At 63.6% G+C, this 14345-nt stretch overlaps 2 long non-coding RNA genes across 2 annotated transcripts in view; both read right to left on the bottom strand.

Annotated features, from left to right (window-relative positions):
- Positions 1-1189: 1189 nt before the first annotated feature.
- LOC144954438 (uncharacterized) lies at positions 1190-7178 on the bottom strand. Its single transcript, XR_013641191.1, has 3 exons — positions 7121-7178; positions 4409-4549; positions 1190-1270 (listed from the first exon to the last, which is right to left on the bottom strand). It is a non-coding gene; the product is annotated as an uncharacterized LOC144954438 (long non-coding RNA).
- Positions 7179-11025: 3847 nt separating this feature from the next.
- Positions 11026-14345, bottom strand: part of LOC144954437 (uncharacterized) — a 14251-nt gene continuing 10931 nt past the window's right edge. Inside the window, exons 3-4 of the long non-coding RNA XR_013641190.1 lie at positions 13955-14041; positions 11026-11181 (exon numbers count right to left, since the gene is read on the bottom strand). This is a non-coding gene — a long non-coding RNA (uncharacterized LOC144954437). The remainder of the gene's footprint in view (positions 11182-13954; positions 14042-14345) is intronic.

The following is a 14345-nucleotide window of genomic DNA, read 5'->3' as shown; positions in this document are numbered from 1 at the left end:
GGGGGGGTGAGAGGGGGGGGGTGAGGGGGGGGGTGAGAGGGGGGGGTGAGAGGGGGGGGGTGAGAGGGGGGGGGTGAGAGGGGGGGGTGAGAGGGGGGGGGTGAGAGGGGGGGTGAGAGGGGGGGGTCGAGAGGGGGGGGGTGAGAGGGGGGGGTGAGAGGGGGGGGGTGAGAGGGGGGGGTGAGAGGGGGGGGGTGAGAGGGGGGGGTGAGAGGGGGGGGGTGAGAGGGGGGGGTGAGGGGGGGGTGTGAGAGGGGGGGGTGAGAGGGGGGGGTGAGGGGGGGGGTGAGGGGGGGGGTGAGGGGGGGGGTGAGGGGGGGGGGTGAGGGGGGGGGGTGAGGGGGGGGGTGAGAGGGGGGGGTGAGGGGGGGGGTGAGAGGGGGGGGGTGAGAGGGGGGGGTGAGGGGGGGGAGAGGGGGGGGTGAGAGGGGGGGGTGAGAGGGGGGGGTGAGAGGGGGGGGGGTGAGAGGGGGGGGGTGAGAGGGGGGGGGTGAGAGGGGGGGGGGTGAGAGGGGGGGGGTGAGAGGGGGGGGGTGAGAGGGGGGGGGTGAGAGGGGGGGGGGTGAGGGGGTGAGGAGGGGGGGGGCAGGGGGGTGAGGCGGGTGAGGGGGGGAGGGGAGAGTGACCTCTTGATTCCTCAGTGACCCCTGACCCCACCTGCAGGGAGGTGATTGACCCCGAGTGACCCCGTGACCCCCCAGCGACCCCATGACCCCCCCAGTGACCCCACCTGCAGAGAGGTGATTGACCCCGAGTGACCCCGTGACCCCCCAGCGACCCCGTGACCCCCCCAGTGACCCCACCTGCAGGGAGGTGATTGACCCCGAGCGATCCCGTGACCCCACCTGCAGGGAGGTGATTGACCCCGAGTGACCCCGTGACCCCCCAGCGACCCCGTGACCCCCCCAGTGACCCCACCTGCAGGGAGGTGATTGACCGAGTGACCCCGTGACCCCCCAGCGACCCCGTGACCTCCCCAGTGACCCCACCTGCAGGGAGGTGATTGACCCCGAGTGACCCCGTGACCCCCCAGTGACCCCACCTGCAGGGAGGTGATTGACCCCGAGTGACCCCGTGACCCCCCAGCGACCCCATGACCCCCCCAGTGACCCCACCTGCAGGGAGGTGATTGACCCCGAGTGACCCCGTGACCCCCCAGCGACCCCGTGACCCCCCCCAGTGACCCCACCTGCAGGGAGGTGATTGACCCCGAGTGACCCTGCAAGACAGCCACCGGAGCTCCGGACCGCAGGCACCAGACACGCACCACCTGTCGCCACGGCAACCACGGCAACCACGGTAACCACGGTAACGTTAACCACCACTTGTGGCCACGGCAACCACGGTAACCACGGCCACGTTACCCACCACCTGTAGCCACGGCAACCACGGTAACCACCACCTGTAGCCACGGCAACCACGGCCACGGCAACCACCAACTGTCGCCACGACAACCACGGTAACCACGGTAACGTTAACCACCACCTGTCGCCCCCCCCCTCACCACCCCCCTCACCACCCCCCTCACCACCCCCCTCACCACCCCCCTCACCACCCCCCTCACCACCCCCCTCACCACCCCCCTCACCACCCCCTCACCACCCCCCTCACCACCCCCCTCACCACCCCCCTCACCACCCCCTCACCACCCCCTCACCACCCTCCTCACCACCCCCCTCACCACCCCCCTCACCACCCCCCTCACCACCCCCCTCACCACCCCCCTCACCACCCCCCTCACCACCCCCCCACCACCCCCTCACCACCCTCCTCACCACCCCCCTCACCACCCCCTCACCCCCCCCCACACCACCCCCTCACCACCCCCTCACCACCCTCCTCACCACCCCCCTCACCACCCCCCTCACCACCCCCCTCACCACCCCCCTCACCACCCCCCTCACCACCCCCCCTCACCACCCCCCTCACCACCCCCTCACCACCCTCACCACCCCCTTCACCACCCCCCTCACCACCCCCCTCACCACCACCCTCACCACCCCCCTCACCACCCCCCCTCACCACCCCCCTCACCACCCCCCTCACCACCCCCCTCACCACCCCCCTCACCACCCCCCTCACCCTCTCCTCACCACCCCCCCTCACCACCCCCCTCACCACCCCCCTCACCACCCCCCCTCACCACCCCCCTCACCACCCCCCTCACCACCCCCCTCACCACCCTCACCACCCCCTCACCACCCTCACCACCCCCCTCACCACCCCCCTCACCACCCCCCTCACCACCCCCTCACCACCCCCCTCACCACCCTCACCACCCCCTCACCACCCCTCACCACCCCCCTACCACCCTCACCACCCCCCTCACCACCCCCATCACCACCCCCCTCACCACCCCCTCACCACCCCCTCACCACCCCCCTCAACACCCCCCTCACCACCCCCTCACCACCCCCCTCACCACCCTCACCACCCCCTCACCACCCCCTCACCACCCCCCTCACCACCCCCCTCACCACCCCGCTCACCACCCCCTCACCACCCCCCTCACCACCCCCCTCACCACCCCCCTCACCACCCCCCTCACCACCCCCCTCACCACCCCCCTCACCACCCCCCTCACCACCCCCTCACCACCCTCCTCACCACCCCCCTCACCACCCCCTCACCCCCCCCCCTCACCACCCCCTCACCACCCCTTCACCACCCTCCTCACCACCCCCCTCACCACCCCCCTCACCACCCCCCTCACCACCCCCCTCACCACCCCCCTCACCACCCCCCTCACCACCCCCCTCACCACCCTCACCACCCCCCTCACCACCCTCACCACCCCCTTCACCACCCCCCTCACCACCACCCTCACCACCCCCCTCACCACCCCCCTCACCACCCCCCTCACCACCCCCCTTAGCCATTACACACCCCCCTCACCACCCCCCTCACCACCCCCCTCACCACCCCCCTCACCACCCCCTCACCACCCTCAACACCCCCTCACCACCCCCCTCATCACCCCCCTCACCACCCCCCTCACCACCCTCCTCACCACCCCCCTCACCACCCCCTCACCACCCTCCTCACCACCCCCCTCACCACCCCCCTCACCACCCCCCTCACCACCCTCACCACCCCCCTACCACCCTCACCACCCCCCTCACCACCCCCCTCACCACCCCCCTCACCACCACCTCACCACCCCCTCACCACCCCCTCACCACCCCCTCACCACCCCCCTCACCACCCCCCTCACCACCCCCCTCACCACCCCCCTCACCACCCTCACCACCCCCTCACCACCCTCACCACCCCCTCACCACCCCCCTCACCACCCCCCTAACCACCCCCCTCACCACCCCCTCACCACCCCCCTCACCACCCTCCTCACCACCCCCTCACCACCCTCCTCACCACCCCCTCACCACCCTCTCACCACCCCCCTCCTCTCTCCTCACCACCCTCACCACCCCCTCACCACCCTCACCACCACCCTCACCACCCCCCTCACCACCCCCCTCACCACCCCCCTCACCACCCCCCTCACCACCCCCCTCACCACCCCCCTCACCACCCCCCTCACCACCCCCCTCACCACCCCCTCACCACCCTCCTCACCACCCCCTCACCACCCCCTCACCACCCCCCTCACCACCCCCCTCACCACCCCCTCACCACCCCCTCACCACCCTCACCACCCCCCTCACCACCCCCCTCACCACCCCCCTCACCACCCCCCTCACCACCCCCCTCACCACCCCCCTCACCACCCTCCTCACCACCCCCTCACCACCCTCACCACCCCCTCACCACCCCCCTCACCACCCCCCTCACCACCCCCTCACCACCCCCCTCACCACCCCCCTCACCACCCCCTCACCACCCCCCTCACCACCCCCTCACCACCCCCCTCACCACCCTCCTCACCACCCTCCTCACCACCCCCTCACCACCCTCCTCACCACCCTCCTCACCACCCCCCCTCACCACCCTTCTCACCACCCTCCTCACCACCTCCTCACCACCCCCTCACCACCCTCTCACCACTCCCCTCACCACCCTCCTCACCACCCCCCTCACCACCCTCCTCACCACCCCCCTCACCACCCCCTCACCACCCCCCTCACCGCCCTCCTCGCCGCCCCCCCTCGCCGCCCCCCTCGCCGCCCCCCTCGCCGCCCCCCTCGCCACCCTCACCACCCTCCTCACCTTCTCCTCACCCCCCTCACCACCCTCACCACCCTCCTCACCTTCTCCTCACCCCCCTCACCACCCCCTCACCACCCCCTCACCTAGTCACAGCTACCCGAAGCTAGCAGGCAGTTGTCGTGACTGACGCTGAGGTCCGAGATCTCACACCCACCTTAACCCACCTCACCACCCCCCTCTCTCCTCACCACCCCCTCACCCCCCTCACCACCCCCTCACCACCTCCTCACCACCCCCTCACCTTGTCACAGCTGCCTGAGGCTAGCAGGCAGTTGTCGTGACTGACGCTGAGGTCCGAGATCTCAGCGGCGTGTCCACGCAGCGTGGAGAAAAGTCGCCCATCCTGACTCGCCCAAACCTTGACCAGGCAGTCGTCCGAGCCCTGCTCACACGGTGGGTGAGATGGTGAGCGGGTGGGTGGGTGAGTGAGTGGGTGGGTGAGTGGGTGGGTGGGTGAGTGAGTGGGTGAGTGGGTGGGTGAGTGTGAGTGGGTGGGTGAGTGGGTGGGTGGGTGAGTGAGTGGGTGAGTGGGTCGGTGAGATGGTGAGCGGGGTGGGTGGGTGAGTGAGTGGGTGAGTGGTGGGTGAGTGGTGGTGAGTGGGTGGGTGGTGAGTGGGTGGGTGAGTGTGAGTGGGTGGGTGGGTCGGTGAGTGAGTGGGTGAGCGGGGTGGGTGGGTGAGTGAGTGGGTGGGGTGAGTGGGTGGGTGGGTGGGTGGGTGAGTGAGTTAGTGAGTGGGTGGGTGAGTGTGAGTGGGTGGGTGGGTCGGTGAGTGAGTGAGTGAATGAGTGAATGGGTGAGTGAGCGAAGTGAGCGAATGGGTGAGTGAGTGGGTGGGTGGGTGGATGAGTGGGTGGGTGAGTGAGTGGGTGAGTGGGTGAGCGAGATGGTGAGTGGGTGGGTGAGTGGGTGGGTGGGTGGGTGAGTGGGTGAGTGGGTGGGTGGGTGAGTGGGTGGGTGGGTGAGTGGGTGGGTGAGTGGGTGGGTGGGTGGGTGGGTGGGTGAGTGGGTGGGTGGGTGGGTGGGTGGGTGAGTGGGTGAGTGGGTGGGTGGGTGAGTGGGTGGGTGAGTGGATGAGTGGGTGGGTGGGTGAGTGGGTGAGTGGATGGGTGGTTGTGTGGGTGGGTGAGTGGGTGGGTAAGTGGGTGGGTGGGTGGGTGAGTGGGTGGGTAAGTGGGTGGGTGGGTGAGTGGGTGGGTGGGTGAGTAGGTGGGTGGGTGAGTGGGTGGGTGGGTGAGTGAGTGAGTGAGTGGGTGGGTGAGTGGTTGGGTGGGTGGGTGGGTCAGTGGGTGAGTGGGTGGGTCAGTGGGTGAGTGGGTGAGTGGGTGGGTGGGTGAGTGGGTGAGTGGGTAGGTGAGTGGGTGGGTGGGTGAGTGGGTGAGTGAGTCGGTGAGTGGGGTGAGTGGGTGGGTGAGTGGGTGAGTGGGTGGGTGAGTGGGTGGGTGAGTGAGTGGGTGAGTGGGTGGGTGGGTGAGTGGGTGAGTGGGTGGGTGGGTGAGTGGGTGGGTGAGTGGATGAGTGGGTGGGTGGTTGTGTGGGTGGGTGAGTGGGTGGGTAAGTGGGTGGGTGGGTGGGTAAGTGGGTGGGTGGGTGAGTGGGTGGGTAAGTGGGTGGGTGGGTGGGTGAGTGGGTGGGTGGGTGAGTATGTGGGTGGGTGGGTGGGTGGGTGGGTGAGTGGGTGGGTGGGTGGGTGGGTGGGTGGGTGGGTGAGTGGGTGGGTGAGTGAGTGAGTGGGTGGGTGAGTGGTTGGGTGGGTGGGTCAGTGGGTGGGTGGGTGAGTGGGTGGGTGGGTGGGTGAGTGGGTGGGTGAGTGGGTGGGTGGGTGAGTAGGTGAGTGGGTGGGTGAGTAGGTGAGTGGGTGGGTGGGTGAGTGGGTGGGTGAGTGGGTGGGTGGGTGGGTGAGTGGTGAGTGGGTGGGTGGGTGAGTGGGTGGGTGAGTGGGTGGGTGGGTGAGTGGGTGGCTGAGTGGGTGAGTGAGTCGGTGAGTTGGTGAGTGGGTGGGTGAGTGGGTGAGTGGGTGGGTGAGTGAGTGAGTGAGTGGGTGGGTGGGTGAGTGGGTGGGTGGGTGAGTGGGTGGGGGAGTGAGTGGGTGGGTGAGTGAGTGGGTGAGTAGGTGAGTGGGTGGGTGAGTGGGTGGGTGAGGTGGGTGGGTGAGTGGGTGGGTGAGTGAGTGAGTGGGTGGGTGAGTGGTTGGGTGGGTGGGTGGGTCAGTGGGTGGGTGGGTGAGTGGTGTGGGTGGGTGGGTGAGTGAGTGAGTGAGTGGGTGAGTAGGTGAGTGGGTGGGTGAGTGGGTGGGTGAGTGAGTGGGTGGGTGAGTGGGTGGGTGGGTGAGTGGGTGGGTGGGTGGGTGATTGGGTGGGTGAGTGAGTGGGTGAGTGGGTGGGTGAGTAGGTGAGTGGGTGGGTGAGTAGGTGAGTGGGTGGGTGGGTGAGTGGGTGGGTGGGTGAGTGGGTGGGTGGGTGAGTGGGTGAGTAGTGGGTGAGTGAGTCGGTGAGTGGGTGGGGTGAGTGGGTGGGTGAGTGAGTGAGTGGGTGATTGAGTGAGTGGGTGGGTGGTTGAGTAAGTGGGTGAGTGGGTGAGTGGGTGGGTGAGTGAGTGACTGGGTGAGTGAGTGAGTGAGTGGGTGGGTGGGTGACTGGGTGAGTGGGTGAGTGAGTGGTGAGCGTGGCGGTGAGCCCCTCACCGTGAACACACGTAGCACCGTGCGGTCGTAGCAGACGCAGTAGACGGAGGAGAGGTGGGTGAGTGAGCGAGTGAGTGGGTGAGTGGGTGGATGGGTGGGTGAGTGGGTGGGTGAGTGACTGGGTGAGTGAGTGGGTGGGTGAGTGAGTGGGTGGGTGGGTGAATGTGAGTGGGTGGGTGGGTCGGTGAGTGAGTGACTGGGTGAGTGAGTGGGTGAGCGAGTGGGTGAGTGAGTGGGTGAGCGAGTGGTGAGCGTGGCGGTGAGCCCCTCACCGTGAACACACGTAGCCCAGTGCGGTCGTAGCAGACGCAGTAGACGGAGGAGAGGTGGGTGAGTGAGTGGGTGGGTGGTTGAGTAAGTGGGTGAGTGGGTGAGTGGGTGAGTGAGTGACTGGGTGAGTGAGTGAGTGAGTGAGTGGGTGGGTGGGTGGGTGGGTGGGTGACTGGGTGGGTGGGTGAGTGGATGAGTGAGTGGGTGGGTGGGTGAGTGACTGGGTGAGTGAGTGAGTGGGTGGGTGAGTGGGTGGATGACTGAGTGAGTGGGTGAGTGAGCGAGTGGGTGAGTGAGTGGGTGGATGACTGAGTGAGTGGGTGAGTGAGCGAGTGGGTGAGTGAGTGGGTGAGCGAGTGATGAGCGTGGCGGTGAGCCCCTCACCGTGAACACACGTAGCCCAGTGCGGTCGTAGCAGACGCAGTAGACGGAGGAGAGGTGGGTGAGTGAGTGGGTGGGTGGTTGAGTAAGTGGGTGAGTGGGTGAGTGAGTGACTGGGTGAGTGAGTGAGTGAGTGGGTGGGTGGGTGGGTGACTGGGTGGGTGGGTGAGTGGATGAGTGAGTGGGTGGGTGGGTGAGTGACTGGGTGAGTGAGTGAGTGGGTGGGTGAGTGGGTGGGTGGGTGAGTGGGTGGGTGGGTGAGTGGGTGGGTGAGTGGGTGGGTGGGTGGGTGGGTGGGTGAGTGGGTGGGTGGGTGGGTGGGTGGGTGGGTGAGTGGGTGAGTGGGTGGGTGGGTGAGTGGGTGGGTGAGTGGATGAGTGGGTGGGTGGGTGAGTGGGTGAGTGGGTGGGTGGTTGTGTGGGTGGGTGAGTGGGTGGGTAAGTGGGTGGGTGGGTGAGTGGGTGGGTAAGTGGGTGGGTGGGTGGGTGAGTGGGTGGGTGAGTGAGTGAGTGGGTGGGTGAGTGGTTGGGTGGGTGGGTGGGTCAGTGGGTGGGTGGGTGAGTGGGTGGGTGGGTGAGTGGGTGAGTGGGTAGGTGAGTGGGTGGGTGGGTGAGTGGGTGAGTGAGTCGGTGAGTGGGTGAGTGGGTGGGTGAGTGGGTGGGTGAGTGGGTGGGTGAGTGAGTGGGTGAGTGGGTGGGTGGGTGAGTGGGTGAGTGGGTGGGTGGGTGGGTGAGTGGGTGGGTGAGTGGATGAGTGGGTGGGTGGTTGTGTGGGTGGGTGAGTGGGTGGGTAAGTGGGTGGGTGGGTGGGTAAGTGGGTGGGTGGGTGAGTGGGTGGGTAAGTGGGTGGGTGGGTGGGTGAGTGGGTGGGTGAGTATGTGGGTGGGTGGGTGGGTGGGTGAGTGGGTGGGTGGGTGGGTGGGTGAGTGGGTGGGTGGGTGGGTGAGTGAGTGAGTGAGTGAGTGAGTGGGTGGGTGAGTGGTTGGGTGGGTGGGTGGGTCAGTGGGTGGGTGGGTGAGTGGGTGGGTGGGTGGGTGAGTGGGTGGGTGGGTGAGTGGGTGAGTGGGTAGGTGAGTGGGTGGGTGGGTGAGTGGGTGAGTGAGTCGGTGAGTGGGTGAGTGGGTGGGTGAGTGGGTGGGTGAGTGGGTGGGTGGGTGAGTGGATGGGTGAGTGAGTGGGTGAGTGGGTGGGTGGGTGAGTAGGTGAGTGGGTGGGTGAGTAGGTGAGTGGGTGGGTGGGTGAGTGGGTGGGTGAGTGGGTGGGTGGGTGGGTGAGTGGTGAGTGGGTGGGTGGGTGAGTGGGTGGGTGAGTGGGTGGGTGGGTGGGTGAGTGAGTGAGTGAGTGAGTGGGTGGGTGGGTGGGTGAGTGGGTGGGTGGGTGGGTGGGTGGGTGAGTGGGTGGGTGGGTGGGTGGGTGGGTGGGTGAGTGAGTGGGTGAGTGGGTGGGTGGGTGAGTAGGTGAGTGGGTGGGTGAGTAGGTGAGTGGGTGGGTGGGTGAGTGGGTGGGTGAGTGGGTGGGTGGGTGGGTGAGTGGTGAGTGGGTGGGTGGGTGAGTGGGTGGGTGAGTGGGTGGGTGGGTGGGTGGCTGAGTGGGTGAGTGAGTCGGTGAGTGGGTGAGTGGGTGGGTGAGTGGGTGAGTGGGTGGGTGAGTGAGTGAGTGAGTGAGTGGGTGGGTGGGTGAGTGGGTGGGTGGGTGAGTGGGTGGGTGAGTGGGTGGGTGGGTGGGTGAGTGAGTGAGTGAGTGAGTGGGTGGGTGGGTGAGTGGGTGGGTGGGTGGGTGAGTGAGTGGGTGAGTGGGTGGGTGGGTGAGTAGGTAAGTGGGTGGGTGAGTAGGTGAGTGGGTGGGTGGGTGAGTGGGTGGGTGAGTGGGTGGGTGAGTGGGTGGCTGAGTGGGTGAGTGAGTCGGTGAGTGGGTGAGTGGGTGGGTGAGTGGGTGAGTGGGTGGGTGAGTGAGTGAGTGAGTGGGTGGGTGGGTGAGTGGGTGGGTGGGTGAGTGGGTGGGTGAGTGGGTGGGTGGGTGGGTGAGTGAGTGAGTGAGTGGGTGGGTGGGTGAGTGGGTGGGTGGGTGGGTGGGTGAGTGAGTGGGTGAGTGGGTGGGTGGGTGAGTAGGTGAGTGGGTGGGTGAGTAGGTGAGTGGGTGGGTGGGTGAGTGGGTGAGTGGGTGGGTGAGTGGGTGGGTGGGTGGGTGAGTGGTGAGTGGGTGGGTGGGTGAGTGGGTGGGTGAGTGGGTGGGTGGGTGAGTGGGTGGCTGAGTGGGTGAGTGAGTCGGTGAGTGGGTGAGTGGGTGGGTGAGTGGGTGAGTGGGTGGGTGAGTGAGTGAGTGAGTGGGTGGGTGGGTGAGTGGGTGGGTGGGTGAGTGGGTGGGTGAGTGAGTGGGTGGGTGAGTGAGTGGGTGAGTAGGTGAGTGGGTGGGTGAGTGGGTGGGTGAGTGAGTGGGTGGGTGAGTGGGTGGGTGGGTGAGTGGGTGAGTGGGTGGGGTGAGTGGGTGGGTGGGTCGGTGAGTGAGTGAATGATTGAATGGGTGGGTTACTGAATGAGTGACTGGGTGAGTGAGTGGGTGAGTGGGTGAGTGGGTGAGTGAGTGACTGGGTGAGTGAGTGAGTGAGTGGGTGGGTGGGTGACTGGGTGAGTGGGTGAGTGAGTGGTGAGCGTGGCGGTGAGCCCCTCACCGTGAACACACGTAGCACCGTGCGGTCGTAGCAGACGCAGTAGACGGAGGAGAGGTGGGTGAGTGAGCGAGTGAGTGGGTGAGTGGGTGGATGGGTGGGTGAGTGGGTGGGTGAGTGGATGAGTGAGTGAGTGGGTGGGTGAGTGAGTGGGTGGGTGGGTGGGTGAATGTGAGTGGGTGGGTGGGTCGGTGAGTGAGTGACTGGGTGAGTGACTGGGTGAGTGAGTGGGTGAGCGAGTGATGAGCGTGGCGGTGAGCCCCTCACCGTGAACACACGTAGCCCAGTGCGGTCGTAGCAGACGCAGTAGACGGAGGAGAGGTGGGTGAGTGAGTGGGTGAGCGAGTGGGTGAGTGAGTGGGTGAGTGAGTGGGTGAGCGAGTGGGTGAGCGAGTGGTGAGCGTGGCGGTGAGCCCCTCACCGTGAACACACGTAGCCCAGTGCGGTCGTAGCAGACGCAGTAGATGGAGGAGTGGTGGGTGAGTGACTGGGTGAGTGAGTGGGTGAGTGGGTGGATGACTGAGTGAGTGGGTGAGTGAGTGACTGGGTGAGTGAGTGGGTGAGCGAGTGGGTGAGCGAGTGGTGAGCGTGGCGGTGAGCCCCTCACCGTGAACACACGTAGCCCAGTGCGGTCGTAGCAGACGCAGTAGACGGAGGAGAGGTGGGTGAGTGACTGGGTGAGTGAGTGGGTGGGTGGGTGAGTGGGTGGATGACTGAGTGAGTGGGTGGGTGGGTGAGTGACTAGGTGAGTGAGTGGGTGGGTGGGTGAGTGGGTGGATGACTGAGTGAGTGGGTGAGTGAGCGAGTGGGTGAGTGAGTGGGTGAGCGAGTGGTGAGCGTGGCGGTGAGCCCCTCACCGTGAACACACGTAGCCCAGTGCGGTCGTAGCAGACGCAGTAGACGGAGGAGAGGTGGCCCAGAATGCGTCGCTGGAGTTTCAGGCGGTGGTGGAGAGAGACGGGGGTCATGTGATCCAGCTTGGCCAATCCACACGCTCGCCTGGCCGCCAGGACACGCACTGAGAGAGGGGAGAGAGGAGGAGGTGGGTGAGTGAGTGAGTGAGTGAGTGGGTGGGTGAGTGGGTGGGTGGCTGGGTGTGTGGGTGGGTGAGTGGGTGGGTGAGTGGGTGGGTGGGTGGGTGAGTGGGTGGGTGGGTGAGTGGGTGGGTGGGTGGGTGGGTGGGTGGGTGAGTGAGTGAGTGTGTGGGTGGGTGGGTGAGTGGGTGAGTGAGTGAGTGAGTGTATGAGTGTATGAGTGTGTGAGTGTGTGAGTGTGTGAGTGAGTGTGTGAGTGAGTGTATGAGTGAGTGTGTGAGTGAGTGTGTGAGTGAGTGAGTGTATGAGTGTATGAGTGCGTGAGTGTGTGAGTGTGTGTGTGAGTGAGTGAGTGTGTGAGTGAGTGTATGAGTGTATGAGTGCGTGAGTGCATGAGTGAGTGTATGAGTGAGTGAGTGAGTGTGTGAGTGAGTGTGTGTGTGTATGAGTGTGTGAGTGAGTGAGTGAGTGTGTGAGTGATTGAGTGAGTGTGTGAGTGAGTGTGTGAGTGTATGAGTGAGTGTATGAGTGAGTGAGTGTGTGAGTGAGTGAGTGTGTGTGTGTATGAGTGTGTGAGTGAGTGTGTGAGTGAGTGAGTGAGTGTGTGAGTGAGTGTGTGAGTGTATGAGTGAGTGAGTGTGTGTATGAGTGTATGAGTGTGTGAGTGAGTGTGTGTGTGTGAGTGCGTGTGTTGGAAACATTTAGGCTGGCCTGCCTACGATCCATCCTGGGTTTAACCAGGCTGGATTGTGTGAGGAGCTCACAAATCCTTGAAAGATCTGGGCAAAGTCCCATCGGTGAGCTCCTCCGGCAGGCAAGGCTGCGTTGGCTGGGTCATGTAGCCCGCATGCCCAGCCACCGCATGCCTAGACAGCTTTTGTTCGGCCGGATCGAGGGGGCTAAACGGGCGCGGCACGGGCTAGAGAAGAGATGGAGTGATGTGGTACAGGAGGACGTGGAGCTGAGTGGACTTGCCGATGACTGGTACCAGCGGTGTCAAGATCGGCCTCAGTGGAGGAGGCTCGTGAAGGACGCTACTGGGCAGTTGGAGGCAGTCGCCCTCCAACAACAACGGAGGGCGGAGGAGCGACGCTCACAACAACGAGCGGAGCGCCGGGTGGCTAAAGCACAGCGAGTTGGCACAGTAGGGGGCACAGGTGGTGCATCAGCCAGTCATCTCGGTCATCTCGGTCAGTCGACCCGTGGCACCTGCTGGGTCTGCCCCGTGACCTCCTGCCAGCGGGCGTTCGACACTTCACGTGGCAGCCTCAAGGTGCACATGGCCTGGCACAAGCGTCGTGGTGACGTCACCGCCTCTTAGTGGCGAATGGCGGTTGTTGTTGTGTGTATGAGTGAGTGAGTGTGTGAGTGAGTGTGTGAGTGAGTGAGTGAATAAGTGAGTGAGTGTGTGAGTGAGTGTATGAGTGAGTGTATGAGTGAGTGAGTGTATGAGTGAGTGTATGAGTGTGTGAGTGAGTGAGTGTATGAGTGAGTGAGTGAGTGTATGAGTGAGTGTATGAGTGAGTGTATAAGTGAGTGAGTGAGTGTATGAGTGAGTGAGTGTATGAGTGAGTGTGTGAGTGAGTGTATGAGTGAGTGTGTGAGTGAGTGAGTGTATAAGAGAGTGAGTGTATAAGTGAGTGTGTGTGTGAGTGAGTGAGTGTATGAGTGAATGTATGAGTGAGTGTATAAGTGAGTGAGTGTATAAGAGAGTGAGTGTGTGAGTGAGTGAGTGTATGAGTGAGTGAGTGTATGAGTGAGTGTATGAGTGAGTGTATAAGTGAGTGAGTGTATAAGTGAGTGTGTGTGTGAGTGAGTGTATGTGAGTGAGTGTATGAGTGAGTGTATGAGTGAGTGTATGAGTGAGTGAGTGAGTGTATGAGTGAGTGTATGAGTGAGTGAGTGAGTGTATGAGTGAGTGTATGAGTGAGTGAGTGAGTGTATGAGTGAGTGTATGAGTGAGTGAGTGTATGAGTGAGTGTATGAGTGAGTGTATGAGTGAGTGAGTGAGTGAGTGTATGAGTGAGTGTATGAGTGAGTGTATGAGTGAGTGAGTGTATGAGTGAGTGTATAAGTGAGTGAGTGTATGAGTGAGTGAGTGTATGAGTGAGTGTATGAGTGAGTGTATGAGTGAGTGTATAAGTGAGTGAGTGTATGAGTGAGTGTATGAGTGAGTGTATGAGTGAGTGAGTGTATGAGTGAGTGAGTGTATGAGTGAGTGTATGAGTGAGTGAGTGTATGAGTGAGTGAGTGTATGAGTGAGTGTATGAGTGAGTGTATGAGTGAGTGTATGAGTGAGTGTATGAGTGAGTGAGTGTATGAGTGAGTGTATGAGTGAGTGAGTGTATGAGTGAGTGTATGAGTGAGTGAGTGTATGAGTGAGTGTATGAGAGAGTGAGTGTATGAGTGAGTGTATGAGTGAGTGAGTGTATGAGTGAGTGTATGAGTGAGTGAGTGTATGAGTGAGTGTATGAGTGAGTGAGTGTATGAGTGAGTGTATGAGTGAGTGTATGAGTGAGTGTATGAGTGAGTGAGTGTATGAGTGAGTGAGTGTATGAGTGAGTGAGTGTATGAGTGAGTGTATGAGTGAGTGAGTGTATGAGTGAGTGTATGAGTGAGTGTATGAGTGAGTGAGTGTATGAGTGAGTGAGTGTATGAGTGAGTGAGTGTATGAGTGAGTGAGTGTATGAGTGAGTGAGTGTATGAGTGAGTGAGTGTATGAGTGAGTGAGTGTATGAGTGAGTGAGTGAGTCTTACCCAGGCTCGGAGTGCTCGCGACTGAGCGAGTGATGAGCGGTCGTCCTCTGCAGAGTTCTGAGCTCGTCCATTGGGGAGCCACACAGCCTGTGGGAGAGAAGGTGAGTGGGTGGGTGGGTGGGTGAGTGGGTGGGTGGGTGGGTGAGTGAGTGGGTGGGTGGGTGAGTGGGTGAGTGGGTGGGTGGGTGGGTGAGTGGGTGGGTGAGTGGGTGGGTGGGTGAGTGGGAGAGAAGGTGAGTGGGTGAGTGGGTGGGTGAGTGGGTGGGTGGGTGAGTGGGTGGGTGAGTGGGTGGGTGGGTGAGTGGGAGAGAAGGTGAGTGGGTGAGTGGGTGGGTGAGTGGGTGGGTGGGTGAGTGGGTGGGTGAGTGGGTGGGTGGGTGAGTGGGTGGGT

The sequence above is a fragment of the Lampetra fluviatilis genome, unplaced genomic scaffold (genome assembly GCF_964198595.1).
Source record: "Lampetra fluviatilis unplaced genomic scaffold, kcLamFluv1.1 SCAFFOLD_1138, whole genome shotgun sequence".
Taxonomy (NCBI): domain Eukaryota; kingdom Metazoa; phylum Chordata; class Hyperoartia; order Petromyzontiformes; family Petromyzontidae; genus Lampetra; species Lampetra fluviatilis.
The sequence above is the reverse complement of the archived record's forward strand: the minus strand, read 5'-3'. Positions and strand labels throughout refer to the sequence as shown.